The 12,683-nt window shown below is 40.7% G+C and overlaps 1 pseudogene across 1 annotated transcript in view; it reads right to left on the bottom strand.

The window, feature by feature from the left end:
* Positions 1-7,960, bottom strand: part of LOC110531954 — a 16,925-nt pseudogene extending 8,965 nt beyond the window's left edge. The window contains exon 1 of the transcript XR_002474782.2: positions 7,773-7,960. The product of XR_002474782.2 is annotated as an uncharacterized LOC110531954 (transcript). The remainder of the gene's footprint in view (positions 1-7,772) is intronic.
* Between the last annotated feature and the right edge of the window lie 4,723 nt (positions 7,961-12,683).

Below are 12,683 nucleotides of genomic sequence, written 5' to 3'. Positions count from 1 at the left end.
CACAGACATGAAACATCTTCTTTAAGAGGCTCCTCTGTCCTCCACTCGTTACCTGTATTAATGGCACCTGTTTGAACTTATTATCAGTATAAAATACCTGTCCACAACCTCAAACAGTCACACTCCAAACTCCACTATGGCCAAGACCAAAGAGCTGTCAAAGGACACCAGAAACAAAATTGTAGACCTGCACCAGGCTGGGAAGACTGAATCTGCAATAGGTAAGCAGCTTGGTTTGAAGAAATCAACTGTGGGAGTAATTATTAGGAAATGGAAGACATACAAGACCACTGATAATCTCCCTCGATCTGGGGCTCCACGCAAGATCTCACCCCGTGGCGTCAAAATTATCACAAGAACGGTGAGCAAAAATCCCAGAACCACACGGGGGGACCTAGTGAATGACCTGCAGAGAGCTGGGACTAAAGTAACAAAGCTTACCATCTGTAACACAGTACGCTGCCAGGGACTCAAATCCTGCAGTGCCAGACGTGTCCCCCTGCTTAAGCCAGTACATGTCCAGGCCCGTCTGAAGTTTGCTAGAGAGCATTTGGATGATCCAGAAGAATATTGGGAGAATGTCATATGGTCAGATGAAACCAAAATATAACTTTTTGGTAAAAACTCAACTCGTCGTGTTTGGAGGACAAAGAATGCTGAGTTGCATCCAAAGAACACCATTCCTACTGTGAAGCATGGGGGTGGAAACATCATGCTTTGGGGCTGTTTTTCTGCAAAGGGACCAGGACGACTGATCCGTGTAAAGGAAAGAATGAATGGGGCCATGTATCGTGAGATTGAGTGAAAACCTCCTTCCATCAGCAAGGGCATTGAAGACGAAACGTGGCTGGGTCTTTCAGCATGACAATGATCACAAACACACCGCCCGGGCAACGAAGGGGTGGCTTCGTAAGAAGTATTTCAAGGTCCTGGAGTGGCCTAGCCAGTCTCCAGATCTCAACCCCATAGAAAATCTTTGGAGGGAGTTGAAAGTCCGTGTTGCCCAGCAACAGCCCCAAAACATCACTGCTCTAGAGGAGATTTGCATGGAGGAATGGGCCAAAATACCAGCAACAGTGTGTGAAAACCTTGTGAAGACTTACAGAAAACATTTGACCTCTCATTGCCAACAAAGGGTATATAACAAAGTATTGAGATAAGTATTTGGTCAATAACAAAAGTTTATTTTCCACCATAATTTGCTAATAAATTCATTAAAAATCAGTCATTTTCCGGATTTTTTTTCTCATTTTGTTTGTCATAGTTGAAGTGTACCTATGATGAAAATTACAGGCCTCTCATCTAAGTGGGAGAACTTGCACAATTGGTGGCTGAATAAATATTTTTGCCCCACTGTGTGTTATATATATATATAGTTTAATGGCTGTGATCGGGGGGGAATAGGATGGATCAACTAACCTAAATGAACAGATGGAAAGGAAGCCTTTACATTTGTATTTGTGTGTTATGTTATAACTAAGTCTGATTTGATAGAGCAGTCTGACTGAGCGATGGTAGATGTTAACTCAAACCCTGTCGTATCATTTCAACAAAGTTTACTATACCGTATGAACACCCTCAAAAAGTCGTCATTACACTACAGGCTAGGTCCATCAACTACTAGACTTGGCCATGCAGCATTTACGGTGATATGGCCTCAGCAGAAGTCAGGGCATTCATTCATACTTTTTGCGCTTGACTGAGCAGTGCAGAGCCGTTGTCAAGTGAGTGTCTCCTACAGGATGTATCGCCCCACCTACCGTCAACCAATTATGTCTATGCTGAAATATACAGAGCCTTGTTAACAAATTTGTGAGGCGCATGGCGAAGCGGTACGGAGCTCGAAGCGGTACGGAGCTCGCATTTGCATCACACCCTGGTCCAGGCTGTCGCTGCTGCTTACTGGTCTCGCAATTCTTTTTCCTCACCAGCTCAAGTCCTCTTCAGTGTATTCCGGCTCAAATAAATAGGGCTGTAGGTCCCCATGTAAAATAATATATTGTTGTTCAGTTCTTCTTGGAAAGAGGAATCCGACACACCCAGTGTAGCTAATTATTTAGCAGTTGCGAATAGACTGGACAGTAACATAGCTCCCGTGAACCTGCAAACTTAGTCAATCCCCATATTGAAAATAATGTCTTAAGAAGACGGGAACAGGGAAGTATGGCTCACGTCAAAGCTGTTTATAACTAACCCAAGGTAAAAACCACTGCCTGTTGTTTCCAAAGGGAAACAATTAGTCATAGTGGGCAGAACAAGCAAGGAGGGAGCGGAGCCAAGCAAGAGCTAGCGAGATCCTATTTGAGCTTTCTCACATTCTGTTAGGGACCCCCTACTCTGAAGTGTGCAATGAAGCAATTCACCCATGCACTCCTAAACAATTACATTTTGGAAACCTTGGCAAGTAGTGACAAAACTTAGTCTCCTGTTCATAAAAGACAGTCGTTTTCAGAACAGAAAACTGTATTGAGATCAAATGTTTCATTGATCAACACATTTGCAGAACATCAGCCAAAATAAATCTTGTGCCATCTTCTCCCACTGGGCTTCCTCACCATCATATTTTGTAGTGAATGAGAAAGCCAAGCAGATGTGTCACACTTAACATCTTATGGCTTGAGGGCACTATTTCGACGTCTGGATGAGGAGCGTGCTTACAGTAAACTGCCGGTTACTCAGGCCTAGAAGCTGCATATGCATATAATTGGTAGATTTGGATAGACAACTCAAAAGTTTCCAAAACTGTTAAAATAATGTCTGAGTATAACAGAACTGAAATGGCAGGCAAAAACATGAGTAAAATCCATCCAGGAAGTGGGATTTTGTTATGTGGATAGTTTCAATTGAATGCCTAGAGAGTATCTAATGGGTTAGGACCCAGACTGCAGGTCATATGGCTTCCACTAGACGCCAGACTTAAGCCTGAAACAATGTCTAGTTCTGAAAAATGAAGAATGAGACCTTTGTCATTGGACTGTAGAATCATGCAGTGCTGGTTTGCACGCGTGACCGAGTGCGCGCCCTTCGTCGTTTTTCCTTTCTATTGAATACACCATTGTCAGGTTGAAATATTATAAATTATTTAGACAATTGAATCCTACAGACGAAGAACCATATGTGACAAATTTAAAAAAAGAGATACATGAAAAATCATTATTGGACACCCCTTTTCTATAGTGAACTGGTTTCACAAGCTTTCTACGCGCTAATTAACAATCATTTTAAATTTAAAGATAAACGGTTATTCCACGAGAGCCTATGTGCACCACTCAGAATGGACGGACAAGCGCACAACCTTTCTGTTGCTGATGAAATTCGCAGAAATGTGGGAAAGAAACGTAAAACAAAACTAAAAGAATGGAAAGACAGGCAAAGGAAGATCTTACGGGATGCGGGAAAACCCTATACAAAGGGTCAAGAAAAAAAAAATGGGAAAAGTTGTCCAAAAGAGGTATGTGGAAGAACCGTATATCAAACTAGCTAGCTAGCTATAGAGTACAGTAACTAAGATGTATGTTCTGGGTTGTCTAATTTGTAACTATAGAGAAAACATATTAGCTAAAGTTCGTTGGCTACTAACTCATACATTATCGTTACAAATGTTATTGCTAGATTATAGAAGAAACATAGCTAGCTACTTTTTCTCTATCCACCGGATGATTCGACATGGCTACAGTAGTTAGCTACACTGAATCCTGCAGGGAAGAGCGTGTTCCATGACGTGCAGAAAGGATTGTGGAAAGTTGACCGATGAGCGCAAGTTCCTACACTGTCCCATACGAGAAACAACAAGCGTTGATTCTCTCCGGCTTAAAAATAAGACAAAACGCCTATTATTATAATAGCTATATTGAACACTTGCATAGTTTAACTTTGACAGTAATGATACGTACATTAACTCAAAGTGCTGTGTTACACAATGGTGCAATACAAACTCATTATGTGTATAGATTGGGAGTGTGTTTTTAATAACCTGCTAATTGAAATGTAATTGTTTTAGTCAGGTTATTCAGGAAAAGTTAGCTGAGGCAGGTGAGGTTGCAGGGTCTCCAGATCAGGCTACTGAGGCTAGGTCTCCTTTAGAAGATGGAAGAGGGAAGCATAGCAATAGGTAATGGCCTATGGATTCCAGCCTGGATTATTTCACTATAGCAGTGCACTAAACAACCTTCTAAACATTAACAGTATCGAATGGATGAATAGCGAATTCTGAAACAAAATTATAAAAATGTTTATTACTTTTAAACAAAATGGTAACGAAGCTGTCCAACTACCACCTGAGCATTGAGGACTGAGTGCCGATTACCTTCCCACTCCCACCGGACAGCACCGGCCTTATTCTCACCGCCCTACAGGACCCCCCCGGCCACAAACGGCAATGGCGTGACCAGGATTTGTACCCTGGTTATAGCGACACAGTTGCACTCTAAGGCAGGTCCCTAGACCATTGAATACAAGCTAAACAACACCTTGTCTCCTTACAGGCCACATCGGATACATGCTACAGTGAAAGAAAGAGGGCATCAAGGAGCATATTCTATCTTTCCCAAGAACCCAGAAACACTACTCTCGGATGAAGGGGGATGTACACAGAATACCTCAGCCCTGATCTGAATTTGTTGCGAATGTATTGACTCTACAAAGAGAAGAATACCACATCATCTGCAAAATTCTGGGTTCATAGGGACATTTTCAAACAGCAGTCTCAATTTCGGCCAACCCAGGAGTGACACCTGTGGCAAATGTGACACATTCTTCACTAAGATGTCAGCAGCAACATCTGAAGAGGAGAAGAGGAAGATTGCAGTTGAAAGTGAGTTGCACCATCGAAAAGCCGAAAAGGCCTACACACAGCTTCAAAGTGACACTGAGTGGGCTAAAGCCAATGCTGACTGCCATGTCATTTCTGTGGATCTAAGGGGGTGACGTACACCCCTAATCTGACCCACTCCAATGTCTACCAGCGGCAGCTGTCAAATTTTAACTTTTGCATCCAGGAACTTGGAAAAGAAGATCCTGCACACGTGTGTTTGGCATGAGGGGATTGCACACCGAGGGTCCATTGAGGTGGCAAGCTGCATATTGAAGTGGTTCTGAACGTTTTGTAATATTGACCTTAGGGACCTGCATATTGGCACATCACATTGATCCATATTTGATATTTACAAGTTGTGCTTGAATTAATTTAATTGTATTCTATTTTTGTAGTTATTCTATGGTATGTTCACATTGAGGACTTAATTTTAAATGAGACTAAGATTCCATGACTCAACTTTTGAGAAAAGTCAGTGCTAAAGGTGATAGACCACCTTTAAATGAACCTACATACAAATTAATGAACTACATATTGCATTTAAGTTATTTACATGAAGAGCATCTGTACTTGAAAGTTCTTAAAACATCATATCAGGTGTTAAAAAAGGACATCTACAATAGTCATGCAAAATGTCACATATACTGTTCTTCCACAAACTGAAATCACTGGAGATCTACTGTTCTTCCACATTCTAAAACTTAACGGCAATAAAAAAAGTATTTTTTGAAATAAAAAATATCAATTGTTGGAAGATATGGGTATGGTGAATTATTTGTCAACCATAAAACACCTAATGTGGTACACACAATTAATAATATAAAAATAACTGATTATCTTAAAATGGAAAAATTGTCACATATGGTTCTTTGTCTGTAGGATTCAATTGATAACCTGAGGATTAATTATAAACATCATTTGACATAGACAAATTTTACAGGTACTATTAGGATGCATTCATCTGCATGTTTTGACCGCTTTTGAGCCAGTGGATTATGAACAAAACTGAGTTTTCGGGATAAAAAGAGGGACTTTATCGAACAAAAATTGTGCAGCTGGGACTCTTGTGACTGCAATCATATGAAGACCTTCAAAGGTAAGCAATTAATTTTATTGCCATTTCTGACTTTTGGAATTCCAATACTTGGCTGTAAAATGTTTGTATGCTTTTTTATGCGGGGCGCTGTCCTCAGATAATCGCATGGTATGCTTTCGCCGTAACGCCCTTTTGAAATCTGACAAAGTGGCTGGATTAACTAGCTAATCTTTAAGCCGATGTATAACACTTGTATTTTTTATTAATGTATATTATGACCATTTCTCTATTTTGAATTTGGCACTCTGCAATTTCACCAGCTGTTGTCGAGGTGGGTCGCTAGTGGAACGCCTGCTCCAGAAAGGTTAACATCCAGGGATGTTGGTGGTGAAGTCTTTACAAAGCCAGGCAAAATGCATCAACCTAGATATCCTGCAATGTCCTGGCAGATAGGAACCCTGTTGAGAAAAGTCCCATAGCTCTACTGAATGACATCAACTTGCATGATCGTGCCATAGGCAAAACACAAAGGCCACAATTACTAGAAAACATGACTCAATTCATTTTTTGATCAGATCGCAAGCTCAATTGAAGATGGGAGAGTAAAACCAATGATGCCATCACAAAAGAGCAAAAATACAACTACAGTGCATAATGTCTGAAACACCCTCTCATCTCTTATGTAGGGAGACAGGAAAAAACAGTCTCGTGGTGATGTTCACCTTTCATTTGCAGGTCCTAATTTTTAAAAATCCATCACCATTATCAGACAACTTAGGCTGTCCCACACCCGTGCCTGATTTTCATTTACCTAGGGGAGCCAGTTAAGAACAACTTATTATTTATAATGACGGCCTACACTGGCCAAACCCGGACACTGGTGGGACTCCTAATCATTTTTCAGTCCTCCCTAGCGGCTCGCCATAAACGCCAGGCCTTTGCAGCCTGAACGGGAATTCTTTATGTATGAGCCGCCCATGGCACACATGTATTACCGGGAATGCACTTCAAGCCAAGACAATAGTGCAGATCTAGCGGCCACTATCGACTGCCTAGGCTACACGAGTTGTCCCCCCCCCCCCCCCCCCTCCAGCTAGGCATTATTCGGGAAACACTTTACGCCACGTTGATAACTACCCAAAGTGACTTTTTCGCAGCAGGTTATGAAAATGGACGTAGCATGTTAGGACACTGAGGTTAAGGTTATTAAAAGGTTAGAGAAAATGCTACTCTAACCTGCTACCAAAATCAGAAGATTGTGTCCTGGAATTATTCTGCACTTTGTGTTTAGGTTGTGTGTGTGTGTGTCACAACACCTATCAATTTAACCACTTTTTCACTAAAATATTTTTACACAACCAACCATTTCATGAAATGGGAGACAAGTTAAAAATCATGCTTGTGTTTTGTTGCACCTCGGCTAGTTACATTAGGGGCATCAAAAAAAAAAAAGTGTAGAGCCGGCCTTGCCACTACGCACTAGCCTATAAACATTTTTTGCGATATAGGGAGTAAACATACTTGAATTGAGTCACAGTTAGATAAGTAGATGCTCCTGTGCTCATTCGACTATTTGAGTAGTTAGCTAGTCGGTACTCCCAACAGCGGAAGAAAGTCATCAACATTAGCTACAAACAAAGTGGATAGCCGGTTAGTAGCATTGTTCCGCTGGCCAGAGAAGAGGCAGGGCATTTGAAACACGAGTCGACGTAGCTAAAGTTAGCTAGCTAGAAAGCCGTAACGTTTGAGGGCAGACCCCCCCAAAAGCATTACATTCCTGACTCGAGGACAAGAGAACATAATGCCGTATTGACAAACCGGCTGGTAACGTTCGTTAAAGCTAGCTAACGTTAGCTTTTTAAACACCTATGCTATCACGGCTTGCTATCCTTTCCCCCCATATAATAGTTTGTGCAACGTTACCTTCTTGTGCAAACCGCTGCTCCCTTGCGCCGATAACTCCGATCAAATTTGAACAAGGACACACTTTCTTTACAAAATACTAAAGAGAACTGCACTCACGCCTCCTCATCAAATATTGCGTTTTCAGGTACAAATCTAGTCAAGCCTTGTCCAAAGTAAAATGGCAACTGATAGGGGTGTTTCAGTTTTTAAGAACTGAAAGAGAAGATGGGCGGAGTTTCGTCTTCTTCTTTGGTATAATGGCGTTCCCACATTTATTTGTGCATGCCGCCACCTACTGTGCGGAAGAGTGTGATGGTTACATTTTGTATTAAAAGGACGACAGAAAGAAAAAAATGGCATCACCAACTAACCCCACACACCACTATTCCATAAAAATGTAAAACACCAGTTGCGATTTTAGCATGTAAATCTTGGTGGGGCAAACAAACCGAAAAAATTGGGGATGCATGCCAGCAAAGACACTACACAACACAACAATAAACAATGCATTAATTGCACTATAAAGGTAGCAAATGATGCCCACAAACTGTTAGGGCCTACACAAAGATGTCCCAAAAGCAGAGTCCCAAAAGCAGTCCCTTACAACAGAATCACCTTTACCACCGTTACACCCGGCTTTCAGCGGATCCTTGTCTGGCAGTGAAACAGTTCATTCAGCCTCATTTACTGCCTTTTATAAAAACATAGCTGATATGACTGACTTGCTTAAACAATTAAACAAATGTGTTTTCTAATTACAATTGAGATGTAAAAACTATGGCCTATGGGGACGACAAGCGGATAAGTGGCAATCCATAATTCCGATTAAGACATTAATGAGTGAACTAGGACGAACATAGTCAATATAACTATTTGATCAGCACTTTTTAAATGTACAGCGATAGAATTCAGAACATGGGCCGTTCTTAGTGTTCTCCCTGTACACCAAGTCAGAACTGTAGGCGAAATTAAGAGGGAAAAATATACCAAATTATTAGGGTGAGGCACATGGGCTACTAACAGTTTACTACACAACATCAACTGAAAACACTTATCTCCCTCACTAGCTTTAAGCAACAGCTGTCAGAGCAGCTCACAGATTACTGCACCTGTACATAGCCCATCTATTATTTAGCCCAAACAACTACCTCTTTCCCTACTGTATTTATTTTATTTATTTATTTTGCTCCTTTGCACCCCATTATTTTTATTTATACTTTGCACATTCTTCAAATCAAATCAAATGTATTTATATAGCCCTTCGTACATCAGCTGATATCTCAAAGCGCTGTACAGAAACACAGCCTAAAACCTCAAACAGCAAGCAATGCGGGTGTAGAAGCACGGTGCCTAGGAAAAAAATCCCTAGAAAGGCCAAAACCTAGGAAGAAACCTAGAGAGGAACCAAGCTATGTGGGGTGGCCAGTCCTCTTCTGGCTGTGCCGGGTGGAGATTATAACAGAACATGGCCAAGATGTTCAAATGTTCATAAATGACCAGCATGGTCCAATAATAATAATAATAATAAGGCAGAACAGTTGAAACTGGAGCAGCAGCACGGCCAGGTGGACTGGGGACAGCAAGGAGTCATCATGTCAGATAGTCCTGAGGCATGGTCCTAGGGCTCAGGTCCTCCGAGAGAGAGAAAGAAAGCTAGAAAGAGAGAATTAGAGAGAGCACACTTAAATTCACACAGGACACCGAATAGGACAGGAGAAGTATTCCAGATATAACAAACTGACCCTAGCCCCCCGACACAAACTACTGCAGCATAAATACTGGAGGCTGAGACAGGAGACATTCTTCCACTGCAAATCTACCATTCCAGTTTTTACTTGCTATATTGTATTTACTTTGCCACCATGGCATTTTTTTTGCCTTTACCTCCCTTATCTCACCTCATTTGCTCACATCGTATATAGACTTGTTTCTACTGTATTATTGACTGTATGTTTGTTTTACTCCATGTGTAACTGTGTCGTTGTATGTGTCGAACTGCTTTGCTTTGTCTTGGCCAGGTCGCAATTGTAAATGAGAACTTGTTCTAAACTTGCCTACCTGGTTAAATAAAGGTGAAATAAATCAACAACAAAAAATACACATAGGTATACTGTAGCTAAGAAAGTAATACTATCTCCCTGGCATATTACATAATTTATGTAGCAGCATACAATACATTTTTGGACTCACGTTGTTGTGCTGTGCTCACTTGAACAGAAAGGTGGTCCTTCGTGGGCAAATTTTGTCATTTATGGTGCTTTCAAGACAACTGGGAATTCAGAAAAAAACAAGGTCAAATCATTGATCTTCAGGTCATAGCTCTAGAAAGAGGCCCGACTTACAATTCCGAGTAGGATGACCTTTCAAAATGTATTTTCCTAGTCAGAGCTCATTTTTCCCTGAGTTCCCAATTGTCTTGAACTCACAGAAGTCAGATTTCCCAGTTCCAAGTTAACAGTTGTTTTGAGCGTGTCAGAAATCATGTTGGATTGACAGCATGGCCAATGTTGAATGTTTATCATTTTAAGCTTGGAAAAGATACCCTTAAACCCAGACTTGGGACCTCACAGCCACTCCACTGAATAGCAGGCTAGTGATCGCTTTGCAATGCTTGCAGTTAGCCACTGATTCCTTCCAAACCACTCATTGTTGAATTTGCGATTTCCAACTTGTGTAATGTTTATGTCCAATGGTTGATATGTTTTATCTATAACTTCTCTTCATATGACAAGGATTAAAAAGGATTTGCCAGTAGATTGTCGACTTGATTCATGATGATGACTGCTAGCTAATATTTTGAAAGTATGATGTTGACATGATCAGTCCAATCAAAGCTACTGTAGATATAATGTGATTTGATGTCATTTTATCTGTGGCCAATGACCTTGAGCCTTCTTGGATGGGCACTTCTAATGTAAATCTATGGCAGCACCCAAGTGGATTGAATTTTCGAGCTCTACCCTTATATTTGGCGGTGACAAAACACTAAGCCAATCACAGCACAAATAGAGAACATTACCCCTAGGCTCCATATTTTCCGCTGGCTGCCCCACCACAGAAAGCACTGAGCGAGGCTGAAACACCTGCCTTTTGGAGCTGCCTTACTCAAGAAAGAAAAAAATAAACCATGTTTGTTTGCGGCTTTATTAACTTTATTAACTTTTTTGACATTGTTTGCTAACTGATCTGCGACACGTATTAATGCCCAAATAACATGCAAAACAGGCAAGCCCAAATGACGGGTCGCCACTGAAAAACACCAACCCATTCCAGAACTTTGACCCTAGCTGATCGTACACCAGGCCAATGGACTGGGAAGACAGGACTCTTCTGTTCAACAGACCTTGTAACTCTTCTGCAGTAAACCTCATACACCCAAGCACTTCTCTACAGCTGTCACCACATCTATTTTCTGAGATTTACGTTACATTTCTTCTGTACAGTTGATAACTATGGCAATGAATGCTAAGAAGCCAACCTTACCAACGCACACATTCTTATCAATCTGTATTGGATTAGGTTTACCCTTGACCCATCATCCTCTACTCCTCACTGCCTCAGCATGCATCACCTTCTGTTCTACTCTGACATTGGCAACCTCAACCCGCCTGTCGCACTGGGTACTTCTGATCCCCAGGTCTTTTATACAGGTAACGAGTTCAAACAGGTGCAGTTAATACAGGTAATGAGTGGAGAACAGGAGGGCTTCTTAAAGAAAAACTAACAGGTCTGTGAGAACCGGAATTCTTACTGGTTGGTAGGTGATCAAATACTTATGTCATGCAATAAAATGCAAATTTATTACTTAAAAATCATACAATGTAATTTTCTGGATTTTTTTCCGCCTCTCACAGTTGAAGTGTACCTATGATAAAAAATTACAGACCTCTACATGCTTTGTAAGTTGGAAAACCTGCAAAATCGGCAGTGTATCAAATACTTGTTCTCCCCACTGTATATATTTTTTCCACCTATACTACACATTCCTTTGTCCCATGCCCACCTACACACTTCTCACATCTCGGAATCTCCGTCCTACATACTGTTGCAACATGACCATAGGCTTGAAATCTAAAACACCTTAGTGGGTTCGGGCACAAAAGCTTTCGCAGGATAACTGACAAATACTAACATGACTTTGTGGGGTAAAGAATCTGCTTCAAAACTCAAAAGGACTGACAGTGTCTTCTCAGTGTCACCACTCTTGCCACTGGGTCTACGTCACAAGCATGCCCATTAGACATTATCAGTGTCATTAAAAGGGAAAGTGATAAATATTTATGTTTATACATTTATAATGGGAAAACAATTGAAAATATAGCTTCGAGCAGCAATGAACATGGTTCACAGGATGATACAAAGAACATAAGATCAGTTTGATAACAAAGAAAGCACTCTATCACTTAGGAACTACCTTAATTCTATTCACCAATGTTTCCCTATTGGACGAAGGAACATTTTTGAAAGTTTATTTTATTTAGGCCTATTCCTCTTGAGTCAGTTCCACTATTTGCATAAAATATTATTTAACAGCTGGCTATAATTCTGTGTTCATAACAAGTGGGGAACTCTGAAAATACTACTTGTAAACTGGTAGAAACAAGTTGTGTGCATTCACATGATTTGAACTCGTTGAGAAGGACGATTGGCTAATAGAAAACAAGCTGCATTTACCATTAACTAAAAGTACAACTATCATGCTCATAAACACATTATAGTTTTCAAAAACCATATTAATAGATTATTTATAAACAATTTTTTGTTGTTTTATTTACCTGCAGAAAATGTTGTTATCAAGTTAATTTCCTTAGAATGTGACTTCAGTTCAGCTGCAGCATGTACAGTGCCTTGCGAAAGTATTCGGCCCCCTTGAACTTTGCGACCTTTTGCCACATTTCAGGCTTCAAACATAAAGATATAAAACTGTAT

This window comes from Oncorhynchus mykiss, chromosome 9, assembly GCF_013265735.2.
Source record: "Oncorhynchus mykiss isolate Arlee chromosome 9, USDA_OmykA_1.1, whole genome shotgun sequence".
NCBI classification, from domain to species: Eukaryota; Metazoa; Chordata; class Actinopteri; order Salmoniformes; family Salmonidae; genus Oncorhynchus; species Oncorhynchus mykiss.
Note: the sequence above shows the minus strand (reverse complement) of the source record. Positions and strands in the feature narration are given on the sequence as shown.